Source organism: Heterocephalus glaber, unplaced genomic scaffold (genome assembly GCF_053883595.1).
Source record: "Heterocephalus glaber isolate CG9 unplaced genomic scaffold, H.glaber_assembly_v1.0 deba00001141, whole genome shotgun sequence".
Taxonomy (NCBI): Eukaryota; Metazoa; Chordata; class Mammalia; order Rodentia; family Bathyergidae; genus Heterocephalus; species Heterocephalus glaber.
In genome coordinates this window covers 604,643-613,246 of record NW_028258201.1, presented here as the reverse complement: position 1 = coordinate 613,246, position 8,604 = coordinate 604,643, and the positions used below count along the sequence as shown (strand labels likewise).

General features: G+C 48.6%; 1 long non-coding RNA gene across 1 annotated transcript; it reads left to right on the top strand.

Annotated features, from left to right (window-relative positions):
- Positions 1-6,900: 6,900 nt before the first annotated feature.
- On the top strand, positions 6,901-8,237 carry LOC147828304 (uncharacterized). Its single transcript, XR_015450985.1, has 3 exons — positions 6,901-7,044; positions 7,274-7,405; positions 7,543-8,237. It is a non-coding gene; the product is annotated as an uncharacterized LOC147828304 (long non-coding RNA).
- The last annotated feature ends 367 nt before the right edge of the window (positions 8,238-8,604 follow it).

Below are 8,604 nucleotides of genomic sequence, written 5' to 3'. Positions count from 1 at the left end.
AAAAGGTTTATTGAGGAGCAACTGACACACAACAAACCCGCACAGATTTCTAGTATGCCCTTTGACAAGTTTTGTCCTGTGGAAACCAACACCCAATCAAGGTATCCAGCAAAGGTGTCCACCCTCCCGCAAGGTTTCTCAAGTCCTGCATAATCCCTGCCCCTCCCCAGCCCATTTCCAAGCAACCGCTGGTCTGCTTTCTGTCTCTGTAGATTAGTTTGCATTTTCTAGAGTTTTGTATAAATGAAAGCATACAGTGTACAGTCTTTCTTGGTCTGGCTTATTTCATCCAGCTGTCAGTCTTCAGACACTGTTCCAAGGGAAGCGAGCTGAGCTCGGAGAGCCCTGCCCGGAGTCGTGCTGCTGGCTGTGCACAGACTGGGTGCCACACATCTTGTCAGGCTGTAGAATTTTTCTTCGAGGGTGCCAAGACTACTTTCTGGTTAATGGATCTTTCTTAAACCCAAACAAGAATGAGTTGCACTCTTAATTTTTTGCCAAAACATATAAACTTGAACATCAACCCTCTTTTACTTCCTCCCACTAAATTCAGTTAAGGAAAATGAAGCACAGAGAGGAATCCTGAAAAATACACCGTCCATTGCTCCAGCTCTGGGGTGTTTCGATTTCAGACACTCACAGCACCGTGAATTTTGACCAGACTATTTCAGACCTTGATAGAATCTCTTACAATGAATTATGCCTTGGCATTGCATTCCCATCTCAGGGAGACTTAATCAGAACCGGACATAGTGCTGATGAATTTATGGCTGAAATAGCACATCCGGAGTTTGTTTTAAAAGATACCCAGAGAAAATGTTCGAGGGGCAGATTAAGTGAGTACGGCCACTCTCTGGCTGACCTTAAAACGTTGCGACAGCAGTGTTCATTATATTCGTCTCATGGCTTTTGTGTATGTTTGAAAATTACTATCACAAGCAGTTCTTTCAAACACAAGTGAGAAACTCCCCTATTGTCTTTATTATAGGGATATTGCTTAAGACATTGTTTATTCATCATTTTCAAACAAGTATGCTTTAGGTGTAATTTTAAGGCTTAAGCAAAATAATAATTTACCTCAGTCCCACTTGGTTCAGAGTAAGCGCTCGATATGCAATGATTATTTATTATATTATGATTTCATCAGAATTGAATTGTGGGTATCAGCAGCCAGACCACCTCAAGCTTGGACGTTTCCTTTGATGTTGGACAAAGAGCAAAGTGAAAATGTCTTTCTTCTGAGAAGTTCCTTGTAGGTGGTTTTCTGGGAACCGGGTGGACTTAGGAGGTTAATTGAGCATGAAATATTAAATGAATAATACACCGTGACCAAGAGTACAAAGATAGCGTAATATTTTCAAATATATCATGTATACAGGCCAAAGGAAATAAAATATATGGAAATTTGATAAAAATTGGACAGTCAGTCCTGTATGTATATATTTTTAATAGAATTCTTAGAACCTGGGAGTAAAAGGGTACTTTCTTATGCTAAAGGATATTTATTTTATTTTATTTTATTTTTTGGTACCAGGGATTGAACTCAGGTCCTTGCGCTTGTGCAGCAGGTGGGGAAACCACTGAGCTAAATCCCAGGCCCCTTTATTTTATTTTTTAAAGGATATTTATTTCAAATAAACAACTAAAATAATATTTCCTGAAGTTTTCCTAGTATATCGAGAGTGAGGCAAATTTCCCACTTAGAATGACCATCACTGCCCCACTTCCTAACAGTCACAAAACAAGAAAATATAAGATCAAGGAGCCTGAATATATCTAAATATGTACTAGAAGGAGGAAGAGATCAAGTTATTCTTTGTTTTTTGTTTGGTTGGGTTTTTGTTAGGGTTGTTGTTAGGGTGCTTTTTGAGACAGGGTCTGATTACGTAGCCCAGTCGCATTATGTACTCCCAACCCTCTTGCCTCAGCTTTCCCAGGGTCCTAGGACTGCAGGTGTGTGCTACCATGCCCAGCTGAGAGCAATCCATTTTTATTGTTCATTATCATCTTCCTAGAAAATCACAGAATATCAACTCAAAAACTTTTAAATTCAGAAGTGTATACTTACACACACACAATGAGCAACAGATTTTTCCCTTTATCAGCAACAGCTCACTGGAAAATATAAAAAATATAAAACATTTTCATTCACAATGTCTATGTATAAAATTCTTGGGAACATACTTCAGAGAAACATTCACATCCAAGGAAAGAAGGTTACAAATGTTTTTGAAGGACGATAAGCCTTACTCAGGTTTTTGAATATGAATCTTTAATATTATAAATAGATCAATTTTCTACAGCATACTTATGAATGCAAGGTAATTCCAATAATAAAAGAATTTTAGTGTAATCAATATTATTTTTTTGGTACCGGGGATCCAACTCAGGTCTTCGCACTTGCGCTGCAGGCGGCGAAACCACTGAGCTAAATCCCTGGACGCTGTAATCAGTTTTAAAGAGATTTTGAAAAATAATGAAGAGAGGGCCGGGGATTTAGCTCAGTGGTTCTGCTGCCTGCCTTGCAGGCACAAGGACCCGAGTTGGATCCCCAGTACCAAAAAAAAAAAGAGTGATGAAGAGATATGAGACCTACTAGATGTTCAAATTTATTATTAAAATCAAGGGCTGCTGGTACAAGAAGAGCAGTATCGCCAGGCATGGTGGTGCAGGCCTGTAATTCCAGCATTCGGGAAGCTGAGGCAGGAGAATTGGTGGGAGTTCGAGGCCAGCCTGAGCTACATGGTGAATTCAAGACCAGTCTGAACTACATGGTGACAGCCTATCTCAAAAAAACAAAACAAAAATTTAAAAAGAAGAGCAGTGTCAGTTCTTGGGGAATACAAAGCCACCAAGTATACATAAGAATTTGGCAGAAGATAAAAACTGAATTTCAAACCAGTGCGGAAAAGAATGCTTCATTACACAAGTGGGATTAGTTCCGTTAGCTAATTATTTGAAAAACAATGAGTACAATTATGTCTGGACTCAAAATCAACTCCATATGAATAGAAATGTGAAGGGATGTACATACAGGAAATGAAAACTATTTGCTTACTGCCTTGGTCTTTGGACTTGTTACATCCCTGAGAGAAAGCAAAGAGTAAAGAAGCTGTGAGAGTTCTATGTTTGCCTCTTGACATATCCATCAACCTCTCTCAGATACTGAAATGTCTATTCCTTTCCAGAATCCTGGGCCTTATTACCTCCATTTTTCAATGTCTGCAATAACTGGAAGTTTGGATCCTATAATTCCTTATTAAGAAGGGGCTGGTAGGGCTGGGGATTTAGCTCAGTGGTTTCACCACCTGCTGTGCAAGCACAAGGACCTGAGTTTGATCCCCGGTACCAAAAAAAAAAAAAAAAAAAACCCAAAAAAGAAGGGGCTGGTTTTGGCTAATTTCTTTCATAATGTATGTTAGTCAACTTTCCATTATTGTGATAAAATAGCCAACGTAATCATCTTAAAAGGAGGAAAGGGGGAAAAAAAAAAGGAGGAAAGGGTTATCTTGGCTCACTTCTTCAGAGGATTCAGTCCACAGTTTCTTGGCTCTGCTCTTTTGGGTCTGTGCTGATGATTTAGGAGAAACATAAGTCCCACCTGTTGATGTCAAATGTGCTGAGTTCGTGGTCTCACGACATCAAAGACTGAAGTCACAAACTAACGGAAGAAGTTCGGAGAGTTTTATTGGAAATAAAGAGAGAAGCATAGCCCCTGGATTTTCAGGATGGGTCTTGAGTGAGAGACACCGACACCCTTTGTCAGGGGTGATTAATACAGCAGAGTCACAAGGTGGCCACAGCACAGGTCAGCCTACGGGATCACAAGGGCAGGAGCATAGCTAATGTTGGTCCAACAGGGAAAGGAGTCATGTGGCAAGGCTACATGGGAAGAACACAGCATTCGGGGAAGGGTCGGGTCCGGACGCCTGGTCACCCTCCTGGGCGTCTGATGCCTGTCTGGACATCCTGGGCCAGGTGGTGCTGATCACAGTAGGCTCTCTGGCTGCTGCTTGTCCCCGAGGGAGGCCTAAAAGCCCGGCCACTGCACCTCCACCTTGCGCCTTCAGCCCCAATCTTGACATCTTCATTTTTTGCGCTGACTTCCTTGAGGACCCAGTCTCTCTCTGACTGTATATCAATTTGTATCAGCTCGGTGGTCTACAATACTGACCCAGCACCTCACCGCGGAGCAGGAGTGGCATTCGAGAGAGGGGGGTGCCAGGGTTCCTGTGTCCCCTCCAACAGCACACCCCCAGGGGCCTGCCTGGCTTCCACTAGGCCCGCCTCAAAGGTAACAGCACCATGGGGTGGGAACTGACCCTTTGACACGCAGAGCCAATCTGCAGCACATGTCCACTGCATACTGATGTGTGGATTCTTAAACCCTTGTGATAAGCGTCTCGAGATATGTCAACCTTTTCCATCTCTCTTCTATTGTATAACATTATATTTTCACATCCCCTTGTACAGTATAACAATTTAACTGCCCTTTGTCCCTGGTACCTAGGCTTCCTTGGAATTTCTTTTTTATTTTTGGTGGGGGACAGGGTCTCACTATGTACCCCAGGTTGGTCTCAGATCTGTGGTGATCCTCCTGCCTCAGCCCCTCAAGTGCTGGGATTGCATGCGTGCGGCCCTCCTCCACCTGGAAGTTCTTGAATAAGCGAGGTCTTTGCTATGCTCAGCAGCCACTTGGCTCAGACTCGGGTTTGTGTCAAGAGGAGGCTCGGTGGGTGTGGTCACCAACGAGGAGACCAACGTGTGAGGAAGGGCTGGCCTCTGAGCCAAGCCCATCCACTGAAGCAGGGACTAGGGGCTGGGTTCAGGGCCTTGGTGGGTGGGCCGGCCCAGCCACGTGCGTAGTGGAAGCTGGGTGCCAGCCTCCTGGTAGAGCTTCCCGGTTGGTGAACGTGGCACTGTGCCGGGAGGGCGACAGGAAAGAGCACAGGCTCGCTCGCATGTGGGGCCCTCCCGGAGCCCGTCCTGTGTCTGCATGTGGCTATCCCTGCGGACTGTGCCCTTTATAACGAAACTGCAGTCCTGGTGCAGCCTTGCCCTGAGTCCTCTAAGTCATCCAGCAAACCCCAAGGGCCGTGGGAAGCCCCAGACCTGCAGCCAGTGGGTCAGAGGCGTGAGGGCCCCAGGACCACCACGCGGGCACAGAGGCGAGGCCAGTCTGAGGAGGCAGTGCCCGCAGCCTGGGCGGGATGCTGAGTGCCCGGCAGAGTCCGGGCCTGGGCCATCGCATTCCTGTCACTTCCTGCTGGGGCGGGCCTTGCTCCCATGTTCCCATGTGGCTGATTTCGGAAAGGTGAGCGAAGGGGAGGGAAGATCTACCCTCACCGATCCCAACGCCTGTGAGTCCCGCTCTAGTTTTCAGAGCCTTACTTTACCCATTCTCTGCCGTGACTCTTGTCTGATTTTCCCAGATTACCCAGGTTTTAGCAAATCACTCCCAGTAGGCATCCAGATATCTCCCCTACTTCGAGGTTGCCTTTCCCCTGAACCCAGCAGTGAACGGATTCTGAGGGACAAATGAGTGGGGCCTACTGCACGAGTGACCGTGGCCACAAAAACCAACACACACTGCTTAGATCCTCTCACCCGGAGAGGACGCTTGACTTTCCTGTTTTTACTTGGCCCCAAGCAAAGCTGATCTTGGCCTAGGCCGCACAGGCTGAGCCTCAGGGGCCCTGCTCTACCCACCCCCCACAGTCTTTTCCTGGTGCTGAGATTCTTGCGTCACTGGGCTCTGTCCCTTCTACCCACTGTTGTTCTTCTCAGCGAGATCACAGCCCCGGGCATCTCAGCAGCCTTTTCCTCGCCTTCTGCAGCTGATTCTCTCGGTGGCTTTAGTTCCCGGCTGGCTTCTTGGAGTCTTAGTGAAGCTCTGACCGTGCCAGGCACCTTCATCAACCACAGTTCACTGCGCTCGCGTGGGAGGAAAGCAATCCTGACCGCCAGCGCTTGGGGTGGTTAACAGCTCACTGTTTTCGTGGGGACGCCCTTGAGCAAGAGCTGCACCTGGAGCTGGGCCTCCCGAGCTGGCTGCAGACCGCCCACGCCCCGCTCCCCAGCTGCATGACAGGGAAGGGGAGGGTCCCGTACCCCGGACACTCACGCCCAGGGGACCCTTCTGGCGGTCACCTGCTGGGCACCATCTGCTCCCGGGGGGCAGAGGGTGGGTGTGGCACTGTTGCTGTCCCACACTCTTCTGTCCACCCGTGTTCAGTGTCTCCACAGCCAACCTGTCCCCTCCCAGGCCCACAGCTCACTGCGGAGAGGTGGAGAAAACTAGACCTTCATGGAGATCCGGTTTTAATCTGGCATAAAGTTTCAAAAGTCTCCGAAGCCCTAAGTGACTCCCTAGCCAGACCCCTGGGTGCGATGTGTTATCAGGCACAACAAACCCTTCGTCACTGCGGGTTATTCTCCGTGCTGGTTGGCTTCATGTGTCACCTAGGCTGACCTAAGGGACGTCCATCCACGGGGCTGGCACGACGCTATTTCTGGATGCGTCTGTGAGGGTGTTTCTTGAAGAGACTGGCAATGGAAAGGTGAAGAAGAGCCGGGTGTGGTGGCGATGCCTGTCATCCCAGCTCTCGGGAGGCTGAGGCAGGAGGATCACTGTCTGCTCGAGGCCAGTCTGAACTGCATAGCAAGACTCTGTCTCAAAAAATAAGCAAACAAATGGGACAGGCGAAGGAGACCCCGGCCTCTGTGGTGAGGGGGGCATCCTGTGAGGGTCCAAGTGGGACAGAGGAGGAAGGGCGCGTCCCCTCTGCACTGGGCCGGCTGCTCCTCCCTCTGCTCTCTGGCCTTCGGGCTTCCTGGTTCCTGGCCTGCCATGCCAGCTGGTGCAGCTCCACTTCCTTCACCACACAGGAGCCACTTCGTAATACACACACACCTGTTGGCCTTGGACCCTGGCACAGCCCTGACTCAGGTCCACCTCCCCCGACAGCCATGCAAACTTCCTGGTACACCTGTGCCTCATGGTGCACACCTTCCCTCACGGTGGCTGGCCCTGCATCTTCCAGGGTTTGTTTCTTTGTTTGTTTTTATGAGACAGGATCTCACTATGTAGCTCAGGCTGACCTTGAACTCACAGTGATCCTCCTGCCTCAGGTTCCTGAGTGAGGCTACGGGCCTGGGCCACCTCACTCGGCTTCCAGGGCACACTTTTGTGTTGCTTTTTCCTTTTTCACTCGGCCCAAGCTTGTTGTGCAGAGCCAGTTTCTCCCTCACTCCTCACTTTTACTTTCTCTAGTAAATGTGGCCACGGCATTTTCAGTTCCTTGTTCGAGATGAGAAGAGCCTGGACTCTAACTACAGAGGGAGAGGCGAGCGGCCCAGAACCCGGCAGCATACAGCTGGCGAGCCACTTTTAGAAGCCTACCCGGTAACACTCCCCTGCAGGGTGTATTTTCCCACTTCTAATTGGGCCACACTCGCCCTGCAGAGCACGTTTCTTTTCCTACCTTTAATAAATGTAAAGCCTCACAGCCTTTTGCTTTTGTTCCGACCAATTCTTTGCAGGACAGAAAAGATCTAGAAGCCACCTCTAGAAGGAGTCTCCAGAATCCAAGAACCTGGTAACAAAACTGCTGTGGAGAATCAGGATTCCGCCTTGTGTTTTTAATTACCGTAGTTTAGTAGAGCCTACTTATTAATTTTTAGAGCCCTTTTAAAATATCATATGTAAAGCAACTTTTTAAAAGCAACTTTTCGATTTCTCAATGAGAAATTCAGTTAATGTCTTTTTCTTCGAGTACCCTGAACTGGAAGTGAGCAGCACCAGTGCTCCTAAGCAGCCTCACACAGAGTTGAACTGGATCACCAAGGTCATAGACGACTGGGCGACTGCCACCGGGTCTGTGGGTAAAATAGGTCACAGCCTCCGGGGGGATCACCGTTAACCGCGGCCCCCCACCAGGGCATGTACCTATAGTCCCAGCTACTCGGGAGGCCGAGCCAGGAGGACTGCAAGTTCGAGGCCAGCCTGGGCAACTTAGTGAGACACTCCCCCTATCTCAAAGACAAAAAAATGTAAGTGTGCAAATATGTTTTTACTTTCTGAAAATGTCAACAAATGTTTCTTAACCAAGATACATCACGTAAAGGTACAAGTTCCCAATGAGAAATGTATCGTATACCTAAAATGTACCAATAAAAGAATTTTTAAAAATAATAAAACAAAACAAAACAAAACAACAAATTTTCTTAGAACCAACATTCACGGTCTCGGGTTTCTGGCTGACAGTTTGAACAACAGCTGCAGAAGATTACGAATCTGCGGCGGTTATCGGAAGCATCTGCCTAGGAATGGGAAGGCTGTGCTCCGGGGTTTGGGGTGGGGTGAACTGACCCCACCGGGCAGTGCCCTGGGGAGCGGAGGGGGGCGGGGGGCAGCCTTCCCCTCGCAGGGTGAGGACGAAGTGGTGGCTCCGCCCGGCTGAGGCCTGGAACCGACGCCGAGACCCTAGGGGCCCTGGGCACGTCCTGCCCGGATCCCAGGTGCAGCGCAGGGGGCCATGGCCTCGCCCCGCCTTCCCCTGTGCCATCTCCGGAGAAGCCGCTACCGCAGCGCGAGGACCTCGG